Source organism: Anoplolepis gracilipes, chromosome 9 (genome assembly GCF_047496725.1).
Source record: "Anoplolepis gracilipes chromosome 9, ASM4749672v1, whole genome shotgun sequence".
NCBI classification, from domain to species: domain Eukaryota; kingdom Metazoa; phylum Arthropoda; class Insecta; order Hymenoptera; family Formicidae; genus Anoplolepis; species Anoplolepis gracilipes.
In genome coordinates this window covers 7,786,654-7,813,700 of record NC_132978.1, presented here as the reverse complement: position 1 = coordinate 7,813,700, position 27,047 = coordinate 7,786,654, and the positions used below count along the sequence as shown (strand labels likewise).

The window sequence follows — 27,047 nt, the reverse complement described above, 5'->3', positions numbered from 1 at the left end:
TCATTAAGCATATCCGTGTGATTATCGGTGACATATTAGACGTCTACGAGGATTAACATCATAAGAATGAATGGTGAATCGCTGGACATACTTTCCGGATTACAGATAGCACGTATTCTATCAGATAGATAACAATAACAGATCGCCAGAACTAACAGCACGGTAAGATATTTTCCAAAGAAAGATCTCGTTGCAGACAAGATCAGCCTTTCAAGCGCGAACAAACGACGGCAAAGTGTAATGTCTGCAGTCCGTGAATCTCGTATGCTCTAGTAGCGAAAAACTTTTCGGTGCCGTGCTGTGCACGACTGTGTGGACCCCTGCGGCCATGCGCCGGCTATCGATCCAGTCCTTTCTCTCGTCCGTCCCCGCTTATGTACGATAGCCGCACGAACAAGAGCGTCAGGGTATTTTGTTTCGCAAAACGCTCGGTAAAACGAACGCCGAGGAGAAAACCGACGGGTCGGAATCGAGAAGAAGGTGAACGATCGGAGTTCTTTTTGTGTATTATATCCCATGCGAGAAAAAATATCCCTCTCCAAGCACATTAAAGTAGCACGAAACGGACTGACTGAGCGCGAGAAAACACGAGAGCCATGTTTAAATCTGATTAAAGGTGTGACATTAAATGTATATCGATATAACTTAATAAATAGAAAATCAAAGTAGTTATAGAGAGAATCAGAAGTATTAATCTTGTACATATAGGTTGTCACGCGCAGGAAGTTGTTATTAGCTGTTATTTTTAAATGCTCATAGAAAGATTTATATATGAATTAAAGATAATTAGATATGTTTTTACCATTTAATAAATATTTATAAAAATTATGTCAATTACATATCAACAATCTTGATGATATATAAATACTTGATTATTTATTTATATTTTTAAATGCATTGTCATAATTAAAACAAAAATTAAATTAACCTCTTTCGTAAATAGAATCTCAAAAAAAATGCTAAAGTTTTTTTAGTTTTCGAAAAAAACTTCTATTTTCATTCTGACGCTTATTTAAATAAATACATTATTAGGATTATTGATATTTACTTACAAAGGTTAATTTTATAAAATGAAAATATCTCTGATTATCTTTCATCTTTTAAATAATAAAAATATCTTCGATAAACTAAACTATCTTTAAAATCTAAGTATATGTAAATAAAACTGTCAGATGTCTTTCTTAGAAGAATGTCTTTATTTTATTTTTCCTGCCCTCTAATATGCGTTTAAAAATGACAGCTAATTAGTTTCAATAATTTCCATAGGACACTTTGTAAAAATGAATAGATGAATTATAACAAATGAATAAATTAAGTGAAGTGAATAAATGCGACGAAAGATAACACACATAAATATATGTATAATAGGATACTTTATAAGTTTGGTTAAAGTTTGATATTTAAATACAAACTGATGTGAGAAAAATAAGATGAAAAAGAGATGAGACAATTTTTATATATTATAGCATAATAATCGAAAGAAAAGAGTATATATTCAGGAGAAGGCTGTTGTCACAGCTGCGCCTAACGCCAGAAGCAATTTAGAGAGAAAATGAGAAGGCCAGCACACACAGAGTCTGTAACTTCTATCTCGCCGAGAGCGCGAAAAATAGAGAAGAAGGAAGAGAGAAAGGCGCGAAGGGGGGAAAGCGGAAAAGAGCGCGCTACCGGAATTGCAACTGCCACGCGACCCTTCCGATGATTGAGTATCCCGCGACTTGACCATCTCTCTATCTCTCTCTCTCTCTCTCTCTCCCAATCCACCGACGACGCGCCGTCTCCCTCTTCTTCATTCAGAAGAGACAAGGTAGAACGAGCTCATCTCATGCCGGACACGAAACTCGCCGAGTTGTATAATGGCAGACACGCGAGGTGCGAGAACAATGCGCGGATTTTTGGCAATGGAGAGGAATTATGAGGCGAGCTAACCCTCATTCGTCGCCTTCGTCGACTCTTAGGATTATCCATCCTGACCGGAGCATCATTTCGACACGTGTCTAACGCGCGCGCGCACGCGTTTACGTGCCGATGTCGCAGGGCAGCGATCGCAAATGGAATAGCGACGACCAACTACCGACGTCCGTGCATAAGGTACCTTCGCTTATGTCACGTAGTCCGATAAACTGGAGAGTGTGGAAGCTACGAAGTAATTTCACCTCTGACTACCTCGGTGGCATTTGCTAAACTTCAATACGATCAGACATCGACAATAAAAACAGTTCTATTCTGTATTTATACTTTATATATTTATATAAAAGATACATCATGTGGGCATGTGCAAAATTATGAAAAATTTATAAATTTTATTTTTTTTTAATCGGCTACTATTTAGAGATAGAAAATACTTTTTTGTGTTTAACTACGTTGCAATATTCGTGTTAAACCTTTTTATTTTTTTTCAAACTTTTTTACGATGTTGGTGTAATTTAAATGCATGCATCTCAAATAATCTCGTTCCTTCTAAAAATTCATGGACGATAAACCGACGTTAGTCGTCCTATTGATGTTAAAAATATACTTCCTTGTGTGAAAACGAATTTGCGGAAAGTATAACGGTGAAAATGTTTAATCGATTAAACGAGCTTAAAGTTTAATAAGAATATAAATTTGATTATCAGAATTCTTAATATTTAAAAGAAAAATTAAAGACTTAAGTACAAGAAGTAATATACTTAAAATTCTTATTAGAGAGATCAATTACAGTTTTATTTTATAATATCTGTGACTAAAAAAATTAATTCTATAATATTATTGCATAAAAGATCTATATGCAAGATCTCGCGAAAAAAAACAAGATAAAAGTAATGAAATGTCGTTTTTCTATAGATTATTTACAGAGTTCCCACTATTCCCAGACTATTTTATAAATTTGTTGAATCTGTGTTCCAATCAATTAATTATATTCGCTATAAAAAAAGTACGGGACAGTGTGTGAATGATCAACTTTGATAAGCACGTTTTCTATATAAGATTTAAATTTATATAAATATATTAACACAATGCTCTCACGAACGAGATATTTAAAGTTAGTTTATTTCATTAAAAATATCGCTCGTGTTATTGATATTATTTATTCGATGAGTTTTATACTCTATATCTTAGATCGAACTGAAGCGCCTCGGGCAAGCTCTGTGTGTCGGATGCAAATTTTCAATTACTTGCCGGAACCGACTATTACCCTCGGTGCTCTAGCGTGAAATTAGAAAAGAACGGCTCTCCTCGTGTGCTGCTTCATGTATGAATGCTGTATATAAGAACGATCAGAGCCACGCGGGTCGAGGGAGCGCATTCATTTTTTTATATTCCTTCTCCTCGAATTCTAACAAAATAGATGTTTGTATGTTCGTGCCACTTAGGGTGAGAGAATATCTTGCGACGTTTATTCGACGGTAAAACGAGCTCTTCGCTCGAGAGACTCAACGTCGTAAATACGATCCCGTCTCTGCTGTCGCGCGGATCCGCAAACTTTTCTTTTTTTTTATCCGTTCTCTCCGCAAAAAGCATTCCACCATGACGGAATTCAATAATCGGATTTTCAATAAAAAGTACATCACGTTCCGCGAATGGCGCAGTGCGTAAGCGCGATCTTCGAGATCGTGCGTGAGATTCTTTACATTTTTCAAGGATTATCATCTGCATAGATATCATTCAAGTGTCGCGATCACTCATACTTTTTATATCACTTTCTTGGCGTTGCCAGCCAACATACGGTAAATCATTTGCCGGGCGCAATAAATTGTTTTCTCTTTACGGTTTCCCTTATGAAAAATATTTTTAAAAAACCCTCGTGAATATCCTTTTCTTGCCAAACGATAACATTACGTATCGACCTTTACGTGGCAACTTGCTGCTCTTTCCTTGCCGCATGCTCGCGGAATGGCTCATAAAAATCCTATTAAGCGATAAATTAAAATTTTATTTTCCAGAAATTTTGATAGGGTTCTCGAATGTAGTACAAGCATATAAACGGCGATTATAACTATCAAAATTGCATTCTTTTTTCTTCATTAAATAATTTTATTGTTTAATATAAATCCTACTTTTTAAAATGCATGATGTTATACAATAAATTCTTGCATTGATGACTTTTATTAGTTCGATTATTTGATGAGATTATTGATTGGGTTAATTTTTTTATTATTCAAACTTTTTTTTAATTTTGAATAAAAAAATCGATAATATATAAATTTGTTGAAATTGGCAAACAAATATATTACTTTCTTTTCTAACATATACATATACATTTGTTGAATATATATATATATATATATATATATATATATATATATATATATATATAGTGTCAAATTTATCTGTCAAGATAAATCTTTATTATACATTTTTAAACATAACAAACTCGCGACATAAAAGTTATAAATTTTCACACACCTATCTTTCGGTAAATTGTGATCTTCTTTTCTTTGTCTAACAATAAGCAATAAAAATGAGAGACTGGTTACTTGATACGTTTGCACTATATACACTATATACACGCGCATGCGCGTATGTATGTGCATGTATGTATATTCGTTTCGCGCGTGATCCAAGTATGTACTTTTTTGAAAATGCCGGTCGCTTCACGATAACCATATCTATGCGTCAGGCAACCGTTCATTCTCTTTCTTCAATATATGAAACGGCAACGATATTCCAATGGAGCCCTCAACCGAAATCCAGATCAGATTCGCGACACGCGCCGTCTACCCCTATTTTGATTCAAGACATATCGGCGTGTTTCGCTGCGAGGCGTTTCTTGAAGCGGCGATTGACTGCATAGATATTCGTCTTTTCTTTTTCCTTCACTTGTTATGCTTCTTTCCCTTGTCTGACGTACGTTCCTACGAAACCCGTTCTAAAATCCGAGTGAGATCGTGCGATTTTTCCGAAGAGCGATTCGTTCGAACTGATGATTTTCGAAAGGAGATAAAACCAGTAAAGGTATATATGTGTGTATATGTGTATATAATACACACACACACACACACACACACACACACACACACACACACACACACACACACACACACACATATATATATATATATATATATATATATATATATATATATATATATATATGAGAAGAGATGTGCGCTCTGAGAGAATAGTAAAGAAGAATAAATTAGATGTGTGTATATGTGTATATAACACACACACACACACACACACACACACACATATATATATATATATATATGTATATATATACTGAGAAGAGATGTGCGCTCTGAGAGAATAGTAAAGAAGAATAAATTAGATTTGAAGATCTCTTCAGTACACTAAATCTATTCTATATCCTTGATATAGGGTCACTTATCGTTTTATCTCTGAAGAATCAAAGGATTAGTTGTAATATGATGTATTGAACTTCAGTGTTTCCTTAAGCAAAAATATACCTTTCAATCTTTTAATGCAATTTAGTGACTCTCTATTTTCTATTGGCTTATCATAGAAATTAATTCTCTCTCTCTCTCTCTCTCTCTCTCTCTCTCTCTCTCTTTCTCTCTCTCTCTCTCTCAACATTGGTTTATTCAAACGTATAAGTTTACATATACTATATAAATTCTGATGTTGCAAAAAATTATATTATTCTTTATCAAACCAGCTAAATTTATTGTTATAATATACTCTTTTTCTCTCCAAATATATTAAAATATATTAATAATAATATAATAATATTTTATTATTATATTGATATATTTTTTATTTATCACATTTTATTTATTATATTAATATTCTTTTATTTAATTTTAATTATAAATCAATATTTAAATAATTATGTATAAAAAATATAATTAAGAAAAAAATTCGTTCCAAATTAGTTTCAAATTAATCATAAAGTTCGTTGATGGAGGGAACGGTAGTTGTATTGCACTTTGTGCTTTTCATGCAAGGTATATTTAGTATTCATTTTCAGAATATATCCTGCTCTTATAGCCGAACAAAGTGACAAATGTCACTTCCCACGGCGGTTTGTCGATAGTTCGACAGGAGTTTCGCTGCAGTTGCAGATTGCAGATGTGTTTATTACAGTTCACGTCGCAACCGTAACAGGGCGAAATCTCGGTCCCCGTAGAAAGGATCACCTCTACATTCTTTCGTGGACGTTCGGGCAGCTGCTTCATGTGCATAAAAGGACAATACAAGAAATCGCGCGCGTATACATGGAATTTTGTATTAAAATTCTTTCACCACACTTCTCTATTTCTTCCTTAGTACGCGTAATCATGTTGCAACTATGTTTTCACGTATACGACAAACTTTAACTTTGATAGAATTTTTGCTTCCTTTATTTAGAAAAATTTTCTAAATAATTGCATTTCAAAGTATTTCGTTTAATATATATTTTTGTATATACATAAATCAGATTGTTAGTAAATTATTAAATACAGATATATCACTTTTAATAAGCAAAAAGATGCTATTTTAGTAAGATTATACTACTTAAATTTATCAAAATATTTAATTATTAATTAAGCCTGAAACAAGCCTTTAACTTATGTACAGGATAATTCACGTGACTTAAATATTTGATCAGTTCGCGCAGAATGCGAAATCTTATATTACTCTATCAAAAGTTTGGTACTAGCGTGGCAAGAAGAAGATTTGCCTATCTTCCTTGGTTTCAACATCGAGGCCGTTTAAACTTCTAAAACTTAGTGTTATCTATAACATCCAGAAGAGATGACTCAAACCGAATAAGTACGCGCGATACTTTGCATGAAGAGTACTATTAGAGTTGACGAACTTTTCACGAACAAAAGTTCATTCACAGAAAGGCGGTTCGTTCCTTCTTAGAAAAATTCATAACGCGGATTATTTCTCCGAGAAATTCAAACCTCACCAGAATGATTCCACCAGCTTGGAGCCAGAATCCTGCATGTATCGTGTGTTTAATGCGTGATGCGATATATATTAAAGTATATATAGAAGTATCTTTCTATTTTAGCTCTACATTAAATTGGATTAACATTACGTGGGAGCGAACTAAGGAACATGATACCTACCAAGAGCGCTAGCTTAACGTATTAAACGACGAAACTTTTCTTACTGGTAAGACGAGTCGTTGGAATTTCACAAAGCTCATCTCACCTCTTCCTCAAGCTTCCTTCACGCGTTTCTCCGCGCGTTCTATTTGATCGTTGATTCCTTTTCGTTATCGTTATCCTAGTTGTTTCATTAACCAGACTGCATTCGATTCACATTCAAATTGGAACAAATTCAAGTTCGGTGCAATATCTTTTCTTCGTACGGATTAAATGCATATATATGGCTCTTTAATAGAAAAAAATGTAACAATCAGTAGTACACTAGTAAGTTTTTCAAAACTCGGGGTTAGTACATAGAAGAAAAAAATATCATTAATTAAATGCAAAACACAAATTTCAAAATTGAAAATGAAAAAAGATATTCTTTTTTATGATAATATATCATACTTTTTAAAGTAATGTTGTAGCTTTATATTTTGTCGATTTGAATCTTTCTTTTTAAAGGAGCGACTTTATGATCGTTCTGAGCCCTGCGTAGTCGTTCGTTTCATAATGCAAGTATTCCTCCGTGGCGATATTATAGATCGCAGACAACAACAACACAAGCAAGCAGAATCCAATCTGGGAAATGCTACTTGCATCACCATGGAGAATTCGACCGGGTTTGTCGACGTCCAATCTACAAACAATACCGACGCTCTCGGTGCTTTTCATTTCCTTCGTCTCTAAAGTGCCCTTTTTGCAGGCAGTTTCTTCGAGCATTGTTTGATCGCTTATTCTCTTTGGCCGTTATTATCCTTCCGTCTTGATATATAATGCAACTGTCGCTTCAAATGCGCGCGTCCGATGTAATCCCATTTTTCCGAAACTCGGTCGCGAAGATTCATACAATTTTTTTCTTGTCAGTCACGATCTGTTGTGTTTAGTTTCTTTGCTCTGTGGTTCCCGCGAAACTGCAATATTTGCAGCACCTTTTATCCATTCGCGCAAGAAAGTGCGAGCATTGCCGGCAATCGTTAGTTCCTTCGCCGACGAATGTCGGTGCACTTCGATTTTCTGAAATTTGACACTCTGGAGCAAAATACAGAGGAACAGATGCGGTTTAATTTTTCGAGACTGACGAACCAGCGGTTGCACGTTAAAAACTCGCTTTGCGGATAAGCTGAGAAAAATATTCAGAAAGAACGCGGGCTTTGAGAGACGTGACGTTTACTTTTACGTCGTGCTTTTATTATTCACTCACATTATGCATTCCTTCGCTTTGCTGCAAATTTCTACGAAAAAAGAAGCAATCTTTTATTTTATTTTCACGACGCGCTGGTTACATTCGCGGATTGGCCAGATCTCGCGAATCATCTTAATAAATGCGATAGATATTATTATCGATCCTTGTGAAAAATGCGTCGTAATTTTATTATTTTCGTATTCGTTTTTCGCTAGTCGCTTTATCGGTATTAGAAGAATTTTAAGAGTTTGCAAGCCGCGTGTGAGGAAATCAGAGCATCTCTGTCTGATCTCTCTGATTTTCTTTTTCTGCTCTCGCGCTTTCTTCTATCTTCGAGGACGAGTAAGAACACTATAGTGCACTCAGTCGGAATTCCACCTCCGAGCTAGATTTACGTTTCGCACGATTCGCCACAAATCCGTCTTATTCGAGACGAGAAAACGTCCCTTGCCGACTACTGTGTACTTGCTTTTCTTCAAGAGCGTGTCTCGAAACTCTCGATAGCCCTCAAACTATCTAGATAAAATTAGTTTTCCAACATTTGAAATAATTAAATTTCTATATGTCATTTGATTGCATATCTTTGCCATTTTTTTAATTTTTACTCCCACATCTGTAGAAAAATAATAATAAAAAAAAATTTTCTTTGCTAATTTTAGGAGTAAATTCGCAGACTTCCGTCTTCATATTGTACCTTTGATCGATGATTTCTCTTTTTTCTTTTTTCTCCTTTTTTCGTTTCGTTGGTATATCATGCAACGGTGGTGGCATATACAGCCGTGAAATATGTATGCCCGCCTGAGGCGAGCTTTTTAAGCTTGGCGGTGCTCCAAAGGGCCTAGGGCGCGAAGTCGCGTCATATTTCCTAAATCATCGCACAGAGTCGAACGTGTTCGAGGAAACGAGCGATCGAGCGGGAATTTCCCGCAAAATTTTCTTCCAATAGCATCGAGAAGCTCTTCTCATGCCGTTTACTCTTGATACTGATAAACACCTTATGATTTGTACGTCGATTGCATTAAATTTGCGAAGTTACAAGGTCTCGCTGGTAAGCCGCGAGTGATTTTCTCGCTATATATTATCACTTGTTAGTTACATATATATAATCCGGATAGTAGTTATAAACTACTTGGTTTCATTTCACGTGCTTTGATAGTGTTTCGTTTTGTTGACTCGTACACTGCTTTGAAATAAATCGAAGTACAATAATACAAAGTATAATAATATAATAGTATAATAATAATATAATATTTTTTAAATTATGTACATATATACACAAAAAATCTACTCATATATAAAAAAAATGTTCTTGACAATACTGATAGAATATGCGCAAAAATACTTTCTTACCGTTTACTTCACTTAATTAATGTTACTTTATTAACATTTTAATTGATAAATTTCACATTTTACAAGTTCAGTTTTTTCTCAATTTGATAAAATTTAACTATTATATTTAGTTTAACGTATCATTATTTCTGTTTCGTTTGAAAAATATTGTCGAAATAAACGTGAAGACTATGATGATATTTTCTCATAGAAATAATATTGATATATGTATATATCAAGAGATATTATATCATATTACAGATAAGAATGTAAGCTATAATATCGCTTCGATATCTCTGGACGCTGGTGCAAATACGTAATCGAGAGTATACACAAAATATACGTGTGTTATATACGCAAATATTTTCAATGATAATAAAAGCATGACGTGAAGCTCTATTCTTTATTATTTCTTAGCAAATAGCGTAGCATTGTTATTCAGCGAAAAATACAAATTTAACGTAATAATGAAAATGCAACATTTCAGCTCTCAATCTTGCTTTTCACAAAAACTTAATGGGAAAATCTACTTTGTGTTACAAATGTTTAGAATACAAAAGTGAGTAAAATACATGTAACGTAGTTTTTCCTAGAATATATAAGCAAAAGAATAACGACTTGAGATCTCATATCATTTGTATCATTTTGCAATCGCAGTTTATTCTATTTATGTGACTAAATAGTGCTACTATATGAATAACAAACCAAATTTTTTAATTAAATAAAATATCAATAAGATTTTCCGTTTATATAATCGTTGTAAAATCTAAAGTGAATTTCTTAAATGAAATATTGATAATAAATTTTCAATTGAAACATGCACCGAAAGACATAAAAGTGCACTGTTATATCAAATAACACATATTTATATAACATGTAATCACTTTGAATCAGGTTTTACATTTCATTTAAAAGAAAAACAACGTAATGTAGCCTTCGGGAAATGTACATAATTAGAGCGCAATTTAATGACGTATAAATCCAGCTACAGATATGTAACAAATTATTTACTCATCGAGCATGCATTTTATCAGGCGTAATAATCATATTGTTGAATATGCCTCAATTTTCTTGATTTGTTACGTCGATAGGAAATTTCTCATTAAAAGTCAAAGTAACATCATGTCGATTTCATCATATTCAGTTTAATCATGTATCTATTAGTAAAGATATTTTTGACAATGTTTAATTATATTATCAACAATCATATCTTGTTATGCAAATCGATGCATCTATTCCGAAATACTAATTTTTTAAATTAAAATAGATGTCTCTCAATGTCCAATATAATTATGTATAAATAAATGCTGTTTAAAGTGTCTAATACAAAAATTAAAATATATACAACTTGTTTAGAGAAATTCATATCGTTTTCATTTTGCGTTATGTAAAAAAATTAAAATTCGCAATTGGAATTTATAAAATCTTTTGAATATAAAATATATCTTAATAATACCAAAAAAATTATTATTTTTAAAAGTACATATATAATATTATCCAACAGCATTCAGGAAATTAAGAGTCTTTCAAGTCATATTGTTTACTCGCGATGTTAATGATGCACAAACTAAAATAGTGATTTTTCTTACATCTGCGATTTTTTTAAATTAATTCAGAATCGACTTTGTATTAATAAATGTAACATTTTACTAACTCTTTTTCAACGTTTTAATTTTCTACGTTAGATATCATGGCAGCCACAAACTTTAAAATTCTATAAAGTATACTTGGATCTAATTGCTTCTTTCTGAAATTAATTAAGTTTGTAAGAAGTCTTTCGAACATTGAAAACTTTGCTAACTCGCCTTTCGATATTTTTATTAAGGTCGTATCTTCTTTAAGCCAACGAAAAAATCTGTGGATAAAAGAATTGATAATTACTTTGAAATATTCTATATATTTTTCTCGTATAGCAATGTAATTTTACTAATAAAAGTTGTGCATACAGAATAATAAACATTGGCCATCTAAAAAGAAACTAAATTAAAAGTAAACAAAATAGCAAAAATATTATTCTTTTTAGTAAATGTTTCTGAAGGTTGAAAATAGTAATTCACTCGCACGAGGCATGATTCCCCATTTCGGGGAATTTCTTTTACCGTATGAACGTCGAATCTTTTTTCCACCGTCGCTTTCGAAGTGATTTTCTAGGTGATGGTAGGCAGGTAGACGATAAGACAGAATGAGTGAGAGCAAGACCTATGCAGGTACAAGTTATTTCGCGACTTCAATCTCAGGGCAATTCTTGACTCTTCACCTCGACTCGGTTGAGACGCAATCCATGAGCGGGACGCTATCGCGCCCGCAAAACGAGATTTCGATCACGAGGCGAAGATGGAGTGATACGAGGAGCTTTCGCGATGAACTCGCGATAATTCGTAGCTTTTCGCGTCAAGACAATTCACGTGGCACATGGAATCCTCGTGGATATCGACTGGACATTCGAGTCATTTCACAGAGAATATCCAGTTTCCGTAAGAGGTTAATCCTTCATTTCTGATGCAACGCGTATGCTAAGTGTGTATGTATACACAAATGCAAATAATTATGAAATTAATGTAAATAACGAATATTTGTCTCTTAGAATAGTTGGAGAATTTTCTACTTTGTATTAAAAACATTTTTTATTGATTGAACCTTGTTAATTTTTCTTGCGGTAATAATAAAATTTTATGAACACTATGAGCACTCTATTATACAACAAAAGATTTTATTACCACTGCATGTTTAATATTAATAATCTTTCTATGTCTATTCTATATTCGTATAAGAATTCTATATACAATTTAATTAGTCTAATTACATTTTTATTTTTTTAATAAATTAGATATTATTTCAAAAGATTTGCATATAAAATAAGAGTAATAACATAAATCATAATTACTTTACAAGTCTTTGTTATATCAACGAGAACAATAATTAGCGTCATATTATATGATTTGCTCCGGTGTACATTCTGGTTAATACAATTTTTATTATAAAAAGTAACCACACTCAAAGCTAATAATAATGCTAAAATAAAGCTTGGCGGCCTCATTTCGTTGTTTACTATCTTTTTATTCATTATTCTTTCCTGTATTCATTAGCTTCACATAATATTACGTGCAAACGGATTTACAATTTATGTTTTTTCTGCACGTTTGTTGTTTGCGAAGTGCATTAGATGAAAGAAAATAGAAAGATAGAAACAGACTGAAAGTGAAGAAAGGATGTACTACATTATTGTGTCTTACGGTAAACGCCGGCCATAAGAGCTCAAGTAAAGGGTTATATATGATAACGATGTCAATTTCTAACACTTTCGGTCACTTTTGGAATGAGATCTCTCACAGCTACGCTAAAAGAAGTCTGGAAACGTTTTGTTTATGTGGCGAACATCAGTTATCTGAGAGTAGAATAGGGCCTTTTATCTTACTTTCGTTCCGGCGTAATACTCGGTTCAATTTTGAGCGACCCTTGAAAAGTCGGAACTCTGTCGAGTTAGAAGATAGATATTATATGTTGAAAAGACATTAAGTTGAAAAGCATACAAGTGCAAGCCTCTTATGCTCGTTTAAAGGAAAAAAGAAAAGTAAGAATTTTATCCGCGACTCTCCGGTAATCTAAACTTTTTTTTTCCCTGTGAGCTTGTCCGCTGGCGGAACAAATTCGCTTTCTGCAAAATTTCAACGAATTCTCTCTCTTTTCCTCTTTTTTCAACCTATTCAGCTCGTCCTCTTTTCTCGGTGTTGAATTTCGTACTCATCCTCGGTTCGTGGACCGTTCCAACGCAATTCGCGTTTATCGAGTGGGACAAACGAGACAGGATACTTCGTCTGGGTTGTTTGGTCGTTCAATCAGGCCTGCATCCATGACATTGTACGATACCTAGGTACGACAATTGAGAGAGAGAGAAAAACATTGCGCTCTTTTTTTTTTTTTACTTAATTTTTTTTTGTTTGTGTGCATGAATTTAATATCTATCATATATAATAAGTCAATCTTTTTAAAATTTATTAAAAAATTATATCAAAAGAAAAATTATTTAGCATTTTGCAAATAAAAAGAATTTAATTTATTTTTACGTCAGAATTGATACATTTTACTAAAATATGTATATAATAATTTTATTTTTATAAATAATTTTATAATTGAAAATTTATATGGAATTTTCCAAATAGTAATTATTTAACATATTCTAGTATCTATATAATACCTATATATAATCTAAAATCTACGTATTATAAGAAGCTTTTCATGTGCCAAGTCTAATTGCGTCTATTTGCGTCTCTTTCCCTAACTTCGTATGAACAGTCAATTAAATTAGTCGTACGAGCTCTAGAGCATCTATCGACGATCCTCTCCAATCACTTGCAATTCCGCTAATACGTGCCGACATATAGGTGGTGCCCTGGAGCAATTAAGTGCGATAACATTCGAAATCAGAATCGCGCAAGTTCAAGATCCTTCACATTCGCCTTACGTTTACGACTCTCTTACAAATATTAGCCCGAAATTCCTTCGCGCTCGCTTTCGTCCTCTGAACACGATCCAAGTCTGCGTAAAGTGGCCCACTTCGTTTGATCAATGATCTCCATCGACTTCGTATCGACATTACGTAACGCATTCCGCAACGAAATGGGAACGTATCTCATTACATTATCGTGGAACGATGCGATTCGGTGCTTATCGAAACTACCGCGAGAAGTTCGAGGACACGATTTTTCACTTAACCCGGGTCTTTTCCTCCTGCTTTTCGGCCCGCATATTGGACAAAGCGGAGCATTCCGTGAAGTTTGGCCGAAGTGCGATATTCATGGCACAACTACTACTGAGCACCATCTTGGGCCCCTTCATCTCGCTTGGCAGCATGATTAACTAACCCCGAGCGACAACAATCTCGAGTTCCGAAAGGAAGGAGGCCGCCACCGATTCTCCGATATCCCCGTAAATGGGCCAGTCTGGAGTTTGCTCTCGGCCTCGAAGTAATTGCACGCGCTCGAAGATAATTGCCGCGACACCTTTGTTACGAAGCTCCTACTTCGAGCACAGAGTGCTCTACAGGGTGTCCCAAAGTTTTACTAACACCTTCAGTGGTGGATTACTCCTTAAGATCGTGGATTAGTTACTGGAATTGGGTTGATATACGACATGGAAGTTAAAAATGACATGCGATTCTTGTGATATTAAAATAAATGATTTTCTCGCACGCAAGAGTTGTCAGACGAGCAAAGAAATCCTTCTTTGTCTCCCTTCTTCATTAATAAATCATCGCTTAAGTTAATCTTCTATACATTTAACAAATGAAAATCGATGTTATGGCACTCTATATCAAAATTAAATATTAAAACTATTAATATATTATTTAAAAAAACATTTTGGATACATTTCACAAGTTTACTCGACGCGTGAGAGTAAAGTGCAAGAAAATAATTTAAATAAAAATTTATTTAAAAAATTATATAAAAATCATATATGGTCTTGTGTATTTTTTGATGTAATGATTAAATAATTTTCGATATTTTATAGGTAAACGAGACAATATAGTTCCGGAGACACTCTGTAGATGCAAAGGAAAGGAGATGGGACTAGAGAACTGCGGTGGGAAGTGATGCAGAGAAGATGCACGATACTGGGAGCGTCGTAGTGGATTAGGTAAGGAGTGATGCGATAATTGGAAAGTGAAGAGGGAAAACTAACTAATTGTACGTCACGTTCACAAGCCCTCTCTCATTAGTAAGGAAGGGGGTACATGAGAATTAATTAAATAAATCACGACATTATTTAATCTATCCACTTATCTTAATAAATTGAATTAAGTAAAACATTCCTTTTTAATCGTTTAATATTTTCTGTAAATTAACTTTAAAAAAAGTTATACGATTCAGAATTCATTCACCTTCGAAATAATATTTCGAGATAATATTTTTTGCATGAATCCCTAGTTTGATCTCGAATTAAAATAAAACAATCAATTGAGGAATTAACGGGTGTAAATCTATTACATGCACTTTCCATACCGTGCACGGATTTTTCCCATAGATCAAAGGATAAGGCAATAAAAACATAATATGTATGTATAAAGCAGTATAACAAATATTGACCGATCCGCATACACAATGGTAGATAAACCCGACAAAACTTTACCTACGGGAAAATATGATACTCATGGGACACCCGGTCCCGTGCGAAACTTTCGGTATCACGCGCCGACCGTCGAAATATCACTAAAGCGTAACAGTTTGAGAAAAAGTTCGGGGATGCGTCGCATATCCGTGCGAAGCTCTTCCGACCTCCGCGAACACTATCGAAAAAGCATAAAAAAAGTATAAAATTTCATCTAGAATTACAGTAGTCTTCGCGTATGTAAGTTACGATCGAGACGAATCCCCGCGAGGAAAATTCCGAGAACACGTTCTAGCTAATTAAATTTTGTTGCTTTTATCTCACAATCAGTATATTTGGGGAGAGTAATTAATTTTATAAGTAATTATGTATATGTGGTCTTATATATACAAGGTATTAATAGTGTTACAAAGTATTAATAGTAGATAATATCTTTTATAAGCGTTTTTTCATGCTTTCTTTTATCCTGCTTCTCGAGAGCTTTTTCTCATTTAGACGTCTCGGAAGGGAATGGATGGTCACATTTACAAAAGAATTTAAACGTCAGTCAAGTCACTCTCGCTACGCTCGTTCTGTTTCTCTCTTTACTGGCGGCTGTCGTGGCCGCAGAAAGATCCTTAAGAGACTCTATAAATTAGTTTTCGAGTTCCTCTGAGCACTACAACGCGGTGTACCACAGCTTTCTCTCGATTCAGGTTTAGTTTTGCGGTTTGAAAAATGGGAAAGACATACGCGTATTGTAAATGGATTTAATATGATTAACATTTAGTCATATATATATAATATCCCATTTATAACATTATACATATTAAAAATGATACGTTTTCTTTTTTAATTTAAAAACCGATGTTAAAAAATTAATTAATAAATATTACTCTTATTAAAATTAAAAATATTAAAATAATATATTAATAATAGTATTAAAATGAAAATTATTTTCCAATTAAATTAGGTTTAATTTTAAATTTAATTAAATATTACTATTTAAATTTAATTTATAATAATATTTCTTTATTATTTCTTAATATGTTTGCACATGCTTTATTCAATTCTATAAAAAAATGTATTTTTATAAACGTAATGGTATATAATTTTTTTACATTTTTCATTAGATTTATACCGCAAAGTTTATATTCAAATATAATTATTTAAAAAATAACAATCATTCATTACAGGATTGAAAATATTTTGAAAATATGAGAGAAATATATCGACAACATACACACGAATAGAAAATATTTATATCATAATGTTAACAAAAGCTGGATATGTTAAATTGATAAAATTGCTAAAATATTGATAATAACATTAATATTGCGAATTCTTATAAAAGCCAAACAAAAGAGATAATTTATAATGATAGATAATACATATCTGCGAATCTTTGATTACAATATTTAATTATAATATTTTTTTATCTTCGACGACTTATACGTAACATTTCCAATTTTGCTTTTAATGTTTTGCAACTAATAATAATAAATAAATTACAATTCAATAAAAGATTTAACAATGACTTTTCGACTAATAAAGGACAACAGCGACGATAATTTTGTGCTTCTATTTGTTGTCGGAGTTGTTATTGTTAACGCGCGTGTTCATATCACGTTAGTAATTGAGAGACCATTTGAGACAAAAAGAAAATAGTATAAGAATGAAAAGAGTTAACGAACAAACTATACTTTCAACTTTGTTTTTTCCTTACTATGACTCGAAAAGTTTCGAGCAATGTAACAAATAAATACTTACAAATAAATTATTAAAACAATTTTTACCTCCGCGTAATCTATTTGCAATTAACACGTATATTAATACGTTTCCACATACATTTCATTGTCATTGATCAGAACAGAAAAAAATTTTTTAAACAAATTAGTCACCTAGTTTTTGTATATTTCGTGCTAAAGGCTCTTTAATTAAAAACATTTTAATGTTAATGCTCTTATTAATGAAATAGTGACATTAGTTGTCTAACAAAACTAGGACTCTCAATCCGCATTCGACTCAAAGTGTGTTTCTGTTCTAAATTCAAATTAAGAGAGAGAGTACTTGTGTCATTTTTATTATTAATCTGTTTCATATTCTCATTCTTGCTGGCAAAGTGCGTCACAACGAATACAGTTAACGGGTTCACTCATCGTTTCGTAACTTTTTACTCGGCGCTTTATCTCCGTCCGCAACTCCGTCGCGCGCGCGCGAGATTCACCCCCTTTCCCCCTGACGCTTTTCTTCCACTCAGGGGTTTTGCTTTTTCTTCGATGGTCGAGGGCCGCCTGCGTCGCTTCGGGAACGAGTTTAGCGTCGAGTCGAACGCTCGGATGCGAAATTACGGTAAGAACTGACGGGTCGAGGGATAGAAGAGACGAAGAAAAAACGTGCGATAGAAGGAGCCCGGATAAGATTTCTCGATAGTCGATCGGTTGGAGACGGCGGTTAAAGGCAGCTGCGAGAGATTTGAAAGCGCGATCGCGGATTGCTTTCCTGAAAATCACTGGCACCAGTAAGTTAACGGCCGGACAGTTACCAAGCAGAAAGTCGTTAGGAAGTTCCTTGCCGACCGCAGTCTTTCTCGGTAAATTCTTTCGTTATTAGTTCTATCGAATTAGTTCCGTGCACACTTCGCTGTACAGGAATTACGAGGCCTATGTAAAAGTTTCTAATAAAGATTTCATCTCGATAGCACAACACTTGGATAGCGATACTTAATATTTTGATAACTTTGCGAATACTTATAGAATGTGTTTCTACCGTTCGTTGTGATATTTGAAATTTCTCGGTGCATTTAAAACTGTGTCTGAAACAGATGAAGATTTTGGCTCAGATAGCTTAAGCTTTAGATCTCTTGCTATAAAAAATATTTTTTTTGTTCTAGCCGTTAAAAAGTTATGAAGGGCTAGATAGCTTAATCTTAAGCTATCTAGCCATTGTAAAAAATTGCACATACATAAATAAAAACAAAAAATTAACAGTACACAAATTTTTTGCTATTTTTTTGCTATATTTTACTCACAAAAAATAGCAAATAATTAGCAAATAATTTTCATATATATTTTTTTATGTTTTGATAATTTGGCTCAGATAGCTTAAGAGAGCTTATTATATGCATTTAAAGAAACGATTGATGCCGCAATAAAGTTGAATTTTCCAATAATGAAATTGTGTAACGAATGGTTAAGGATTAAGTTATTAGTGTTATTGCTCATATTCATTTATCTTCCTTCTATGAAAGTGCTGAGTTCACCGCAAATGTGTCTAGATTAATCGAAATAGATGTGACACACAACGGCAGTATGTATAGTATTTCATTATTTTCTGAATAATAAAATTAATAATCATCCAATCTTCATTAATCATCTAAATAATCTTAATTATTATCTTGAATAATTTTAATAATTATCTTTGAATGTGATCTTACTCATTAATCTTTATTATTATGCGAATGATATGTGAAATTAATAATTATTAATTAATTAATCATACTTTAATGGTATTATAACTACGTTATATGACTACGTTAAACGTAATCATCATTCCAGTTACAATTTTCAATTTTTGGGAAATGTTGCAACATTCCGCATTCGTTTCATTATCATAATTATCCTTTGATATGCGTTATTATGATAATAATTAATACAAATTTGTTCTTAACTTACAAAAGTCTCACATTGTACACAACGCGAATATTTCTTTGTGAATGCGTTGCAGAAGTTTACGATTATAGCGGATGTTCAGGATTTTAGCGAACACTTTATCACCACCGCGTGAGAGCACTGCAATTTGTGTCGCAGATGAATGAGCGTTTTTCTTTTTACGAAAAGAGGTCGCGGAATAAATTGAGCTCCCGGTGATTTATCGAGAAATTCATTTGCTTAGATTACTGCAACAGACATTGCCCTCCATTAAGGCCGGGCGGAGGTGAGCCGACAAGTACACGGAGAGCAAAACCTGATGTCTGCTCGAATGAGAATATAGGATATACGAGAAATGTAGGGGGAGAAAACGGAAGATCGTAGAGGAAGATTACATCTCTTCTGAGTGAGAGTATATTGAGGAATAGTGGTAAACTGGCTTCGCAATAATTATCCGACTTAATCCGATTTCGTCGATTGTAAAAGATAAGTGGTACGAACTTAATGAGAGAACGGAAACGTCAGTGTACAAGAACCTTCATTTAGTTACGACTGCAGAGCTACGGGTGTTCGTTCACTATGATGAAATAAAACGCAATCGCCAGCAATTTGATTGTCGACGGTTTATCTATCGTGGCAGAACAACTTTGCACCTTAACGAACTTCGATACCGAAGAATCCGACAAACGTTGAGTCAGTTGTGTACGCTATTATCAACTATTGTTTGAATAAGAATATATTTTTGAACTCAATCAAAGGAACGCGCACAAAATGTAAATTAATATAAAATATACGATAATATTTTAAACTATACGAAAAATATATGATAAGATGAAAGAATTATCCACATTCTTCCACTACTTATACACGTACGTTACTCGGATAAACAATTCTGATGGCGCTTTCAGTGAATAAAAACGTTTTCAACAAATATAATCTAAAACCATTTTCTTGAAATTACTTATTCATGTTATTCAAGGACAAAAACGTAATAACATCTCCTTGTATGATTGACTCGCCATTTAATTATGAAAATTATGATTGTGCTGAGGTAAGAAGCTCCACGAAATTACAAGCGAGACTCCGACGCGCGCGATCCTATTATCTCAATCCGTATGGTGCTGCATATTAGAATTGAAGCGTCTTTGCAGTTAATAACCAATCGAAACGTCATTTTAAACGCGCAAACCATATTCTAAAAGTCTCATCTTCAGCAATGTTTTAATATTTTTATCATTATTTTATTTTTTATTACCTTTTATAAGAAAAAAGAGACTAAATATTATCTTCTTTAATTGATGAAAAGATGTAGAGTTTAAAAGTATAAATTTAAGAAAAGATTAAAAATCCTAAATAATTATATAATAATATATAATAATATAACAATATTATTTTTCTATAACCCCGCAAAGAATTATTTTTTCTCATGTGTCTAAACTGCTTATTTTAAGATCGCTTAATATCGCAGACGTTTAAAATAATTTTGGACCCTCGGACTGTCGAAGTTATAAAGGTGACGATACGCAAGTTTGCTCGCGGCGAACGCATTGCGCCACTCGGGGAATCTCGTTTCCCCGAGCAATTCCTAGCCGATAATACCCGCGCCCGGCTGCTGCCACCACCATGGATAGGTCTCGATCGGTCGAAGAGAGAGAGAGAGAGAGAGAGAGAGAGAGAGAGAGAGAGAGAGAGAGAGAGAGAGAGAGAGAGAGAGAGAGAGAGAGATATGTCTGTGTGTGGGATCGATTTTATTGGATCTTCTTAGAGATTTGTCGGCGTGCCACGACGGAACGGGAAGGGATGTGCGACTCACCGAGGAAGACACGACTCGCCTGACCTAGAATTTCGAGTATTGCTCAAACTTTCCAGATAGGATTCCGTGCATTGTAGCTGCCGCCATTCGCTCGCTCGCTCACTCGCTCACTCGCTCGCCTTCCCGCCCGTTTGTACCGGCATGAGGGTAGTTGCGATTGTGAACCGCAGGTGGAGGAGCGAGGGAGGAGGTTGACCGAACGAACGGGTAGCGGATGAACGCGGGAAGAACCGCACCACAGACCGCCGGTGTGTATAGGAAGTGCGTTTTTCTCTCTCTCTCTTTTTCTCTTTTCTCTCTCTCTCTCTCTCTCTCTCTCTCTCTCTCTTTCTCTCACTCTCCCGGCGAGTGAGATCGATTTTCCTTTAATACTCCCACGCCCACGTACGCGCCCGCACGGTCCGATCTCCCCGGGGGACGCAATGAATAAAAAGTTTACCGAAAGCCGCGTGCAGTGCAGCAGCACGGCACGGCGGCCAGCGTCGATTTATGGTGTACTGAGAGAAGAGAGAGATAGAAAAAAAGAAAGAGGAGGAAAAACAGGCAGTTTTGTCGGGATAGGAGCGACGTGGACCGTTGCTCGACACCTTCGTCTCGACTAGTTTTACATAACGGAACGACTTAAGCGGATCGCGCACGGATTCAGCTCTTTCCCGATTAACTGTGTCTCTCGCGTCGAACCTGTAAACGTAACATAGTTAATGACGTTAAGCTCTCAGAGAGTTCTCCTACATAGATCAGGGACAAAGTATGAGAGAGAGAGAAAGAGGGAGAAGGGGAGATAACACGTTAATCTGTTTTAATCTTCGTACACGAAAACGTTTGAAGAACGAGCGTAATATATTTAGTGGCGGTTGCGGATGTGCATTTTTGGTCTCGCGTTGTTCCGCCGAGATAAAAGTGCCTTAAACTATTAACACTCCTGCCGGTGTTTTCGCGTTCTTTGCGTTACCGGCTGACTGTTATGTGCGTTTTAATTCCGCCGCACGCGGTAACGCGGATCGTAAAGCGCGAAAACATTAATGTTTAAAAGAAAGTAGGACGGAAGCGTACAACAAACGGTTATTTTATGAACGTAGAAAGTAATAATATTTGTATAATGTAGTTGATATATATGTCAGAAAAGATCGTTTAATAATCCAACCAGCGAGAAAGAGGAAGAGCAGTTTTCCTTTATGTTTTATAAGAAACTCGGCTTCAGTCTTTTGCTATTTTTAAGAAAAATAATGCATCTCATACTGATTCGTGAAAAAATTTTCTAAAAATTCACAAACTGTATAATCATAAAATTTTACAGAGAAACTTTGTACAAAGATTTATTTATAGATATCTCAAAATTTATTAAGCGCAAAATGGAAAAATAAATTCTAAATTTAGAAATGACCGAGCTCATTGGAATTCCAAAGTTAACTAGTGTCTTTTGAAATATGCAAATATGTTTCTATTCATTGTACTGATGGCAAACTGCTATTCCGCAGGATCGCATGTAAGACGTCGCGTGCATCCGTAATCCCGGCGTCGAAATCTTCCTTCCGTTTCACCTCTCGTACCGATCGTCCTTCCATATTCTCCCTTAGAAACGCGCGGCTGGGGAAAGAAATTACTTCCATCCGGCAATGCTCCATGCGAGTAATTACCTGATCGATAAAATCGTCATTCAAAGGGACGGTAAGCGAGCGCTACATAATGCAGACATCTGAAGTGAACCGCTCTGAATATTTCAGCGTATCCGCAACGAGCGCGAGCTGCCGCAAAGCGAGCCGAGGCGAGGCGAGGAGAATTCTCTTCTCCTTGGAAGTTTCGGACGGAGGATCGGCTACGCCTGCCACTTCATCCACCGGCAATCGATGCGAGTCTTATCTCACTCTTAAAGCCGGGTGATTTAGCGGCCACTAGGGCGGACATATTCGTGTATAAATCGGATTTATGGCCCGGCGAACCTAGTCGCGCACGCGACATTAACGTTATTCAACGCCTGTGCGCGGTGCACTTACATAATGTAATACTCTGGCATTTACATAATGCAAGTATCCGAGGTGCGGCCCTGCGTTGAATCTTTCAAAATGTCTCTTTCTCTCTTTCTCTCTCTCTCTCTCTTTCTCTTGTCCCGGGGACCAATCGGATCTGCTCCCTCCTCCCAATCCAGATCGTTTCGCGAATCGTCCCGAGCGAAAAGCTCGCGCGTCATAAGGCAGATTTCGCGAATCTGGAACGCATGTGAAATATTTACGAAGCAACTGCAGCTCAAGCCAGGGAGAGCAGCGCCGGATGCGATGATGATTTATGCACGCGAATGGGACACGCGTTCGTTTATGAAGCGTTTACGAATGTGAGTTCTGACGGCGCGAGTCTCTTGGTCTTCTGTCTACACACGTTAGGATGACATACATGCTTACAAAGAGAAATTATTTTCTAAGTGATGGTGAATAACATGTAGCAATATTATAAACGCGCGGTTAGAAAATATAATAAAAAGAAGATAAATATATAGTATCAAATTAAATATAACACACATAAATATGACATATAATTATATGTAAATATATAATTGTGCGGCAATAAAATCTATTTTTTTTTTTTTTTTTTTATTAAAATAAAATAGTATCTTTTTAATTTCAATATATAACTAACAATAAAATGGTAAAAGAATAACTAAAGAATTATAATTAAACAAGTTCGGCAAAGATATGTATGTCAATAAAAAATTTTTTAAAGTAGAAGAACAATTTCTCTCTCTTTCTCATGCATCTCAGAAGAAGTTTGTAGATAGATTATAAGCTGTTATTAAAAAGTACTTGATGGCTTGAGTTTTGTGGTAAATTCTTGTGAAAGTGTAAGACTTATAGCAAATACTTAAAGATAAATAGAATTAAATAAAAAAGAAAATTATTTAGAAACGTTATGTCTGCGGAAATTACGCGATGCATTTATTGTTAATAAAAAAGTGATCGTTAATGGACATTGATCTTAAAACCGGGAATAAATTATGTAGAAAATATCTTTTGATTGTCGAATTATTCGTCTTATCGAGAGTGCAGGAAGCAACTTACGTTGTCTAAGAAAGCATAACCGTACCATGCCATCTGCCACAGAGTTTCTGAGACTATATTTTTATGTTCCGCGGAAACATCGCCGAAAGATATTTCCCAGTAACCCTGTGGTAGCTATTTGGCTCGAACCCCTGAGTTGAAAAGGGTAGGTAAGTCGGAAAGTTTACTTGCCGTGTTCGTAAGTAACTTCCAGGGTCGATGTGAAGTATTTCGATGCCCCGGGCATATCTATGCAGAGCTGAGTGTCGTAAAAGTGTACAAGGAAAGCATTGACAAATATATTATAATGAAGATAAATAGGAATAGCCTCAAAAAAGAAGAGATTTATCTTATACAGAAAACATAATCAATTCCAGAATAATGGAGATCTTTCTTGTCTATTAAGCTCACAAATTAATTCTCATGTAAAACAAATGCGATAATAATATATAATTACTGAAATATTAAATGTACGATAATGCATTCGTTAAAACGGATATACAACAGATTTACAATAGTAGGAATAGATTAAGCTGACTGCGGATTACATACAATATCATGTTGTGAAATAATAAAATAACGACAACATCATCTTTTCATCTTTACTCTTAATCCGAGTTGAGTCGCTTTCCGTTCGAAACTTTATGAAACTAGCGAAGTATCGAACATGAAAGCCAGTTTGTATTGCCAAGCTGGTATGGACAAGTGAATCTCTAGAGTATAGGTATCGACCACATGAGTAGTTATCGGTCGGAAGTATTGAACTTCGATGTAACGAGCTGTAGCACGCCGCGTCGCGGATGAAATCGCTCGCCAGATATTTCGCAACACCCTCTTCGACAGGGAATTTTTCCTCGTACCGTGGCCGGTCGTTGCCGGCAACGACCGGTCGCTTAGGTCAGAGTTTTCGCGCGTCGATGATACCGGCGCTATTTAAAACGATAAGCTTTTGTTGCATCGCCCGGCTTTCCGCTGCCAGCTTGGCTACCCATTAATGCTTTCACTGGTCGGGAATAGCGCGCGGTAATTGTGCCAATGCTTTTTGGAGTTTATCCATTTCACTATTTTCGCGCCGTTCTTGGTTAACAATAAAGAGCACAGTGGCTTGAACGGTAATAATAGACAATTCAAATTTTTTGCTTAAATGGAGAATATCCACTTTTCTTTATTGCCCATCATTTTTTATCGAAAAATTCAATAATTAGTTTTTAAAATAGATTTTTCTTTGAGAAAAATTTACACGATCATAGGTTTTTAATTAACAATTGAAAAAAAAAAAACTGAAAGTTTTCTGACAAAACTAAACTTACAAAGGAAAACAAATAAAAATGTCATCTTTTAATTAATTTTAAGTGCAGAGCTAACAGAAGATGTAACAGAATTTTAATGTAAGAATAAGAGTTAGAAATATTTAAATTTAATAAATTGCAATAAATATTGACATTTCTCGAAATAATTCAAATAATGATATTTTGTATTTAAAAATCAATTCCTAATTGATCAATGAATCTGTCTTAAAAAATAATGTGGTAGAAATGAAATCTTTTGTATATTTAATTCGCCACACACACGCACACACGCACGCACGCACGCACGCATATATATATATATATATATATATATATATATATATATATATATATATATATATTATCTTCAACCATAAATATATTCTCATCAGAATTTATTTCCTTTAATAAAATAAACGAAAAATTTAAGCTAAGTATATACTCTTCAATTTTTGTGTCCACTTCAGCATTTATTTTGTTTAACTCGTTATACAAAGTCGAATTGTACTGCAGAGCGAGTAGCCACACGCGAGGCAGAGCATTTTTGATAGAATTCTCGAAGCAACATCTTATCGACCGGCGGTAGCGCGCATGCAGTCTCGATGCAGACGCTCTTTGCTGAGCGAAAGAGGTGACAGAGTAACCCATGAGGATGATTTAAAATATGCTTGACCATAATTAAAGTAGAGGAGGAGCCCGTGCAAGGCGAGCCTGCTCGTTTAATGATTCGTCCAGTAGAAATGATGTAATTTTAGTTTCTCGAAATTTTCATCTAGGAATATTTAGGTCAAAAAAAATATGAACTTTCTGAAGTAGTATAATTAAAATTCGTTTCGTGAATAAAATTATTTAAAATAATTTTGCAATGATAAAATTAATAATTTTTATAAGACTACTGAAGAAATGATAAGATATTTATTGAAAATCACAATCGGAATTAATAGTTATTGAAAAATTGTTTAAAAAATAACTGTGGTTTTACTATTATATTAGAAAATCACTGCATTGTAGTACATGTCTGAGTATGCCTGACCTAGATGTAGTCGAACTAGATCCCAAACACTTTTCTATTCTTGAGATTCTTGGAATTAGATACGACTGTAGCGAATTATATCCTTACAATATTGCTTTTTTCTTTCGCACTGGCAGTAGTACCAGCCGGACACGATCAATATTATTGTACTCTACTGCTCCCGACTTATGCGTCTTCACGCACTTAACTTGTAAAATAAGAGATAGATGGGCAGCGTTTCTATACCAAGAGACAGTGCGATAATCCGTGGAGATCAAATACGTAATACTGCCGGCGACGGAGACGACTCTCTGTCAAGTTTCAGCGAAATAATATGTCTGGGAAAAAGAGAAAGAGAAAGAGAGAGAGAAAGAAGAGGAAGTTATTTGTATGGCTCTCGAGAAGCATATTCCCTCGAGCGTTGGACAGAAAATAATACGGCTGTCGTATAGGATTAAGTAACATTAGTAACGGTGGCATTGTGAAAACCAATGCTTGCTTTAAAACCATTAGCTAAACAACTGAAGGGAGAAAAAAGTTAAAAAATATTGCGATAAACATATACAAACAAAACAAATTTTGAACATATACAAAGTTTTGAAAACGTAGATTATCACCGAAAAATAA

At 34.6% G+C, this 27,047-nt stretch overlaps 1 protein-coding gene and 1 long non-coding RNA gene across 4 annotated transcripts in view; one reads left to right on the top strand and one right to left on the bottom strand.

The window, feature by feature from the left end:
* Positions 1-27,047, top strand: part of LOC140669819 (uncharacterized) — a 223,338-nt gene that overhangs the window by 36,481 nt on the left and 159,810 nt on the right. For both annotated transcript variants that reach the window (XR_012047415.1, XR_012047416.1), the window contains exon 2: positions 15,052-15,177. This is a non-coding gene — a long non-coding RNA (uncharacterized lncRNA). The remainder of the gene's footprint in view (positions 1-15,051; positions 15,178-27,047) is intronic.
* Positions 1-27,047, bottom strand: part of LOC140669810 (neural cell adhesion molecule 2) — a 205,718-nt gene that overhangs the window by 108,127 nt on the left and 70,544 nt on the right. The window lies entirely within an intron of this gene.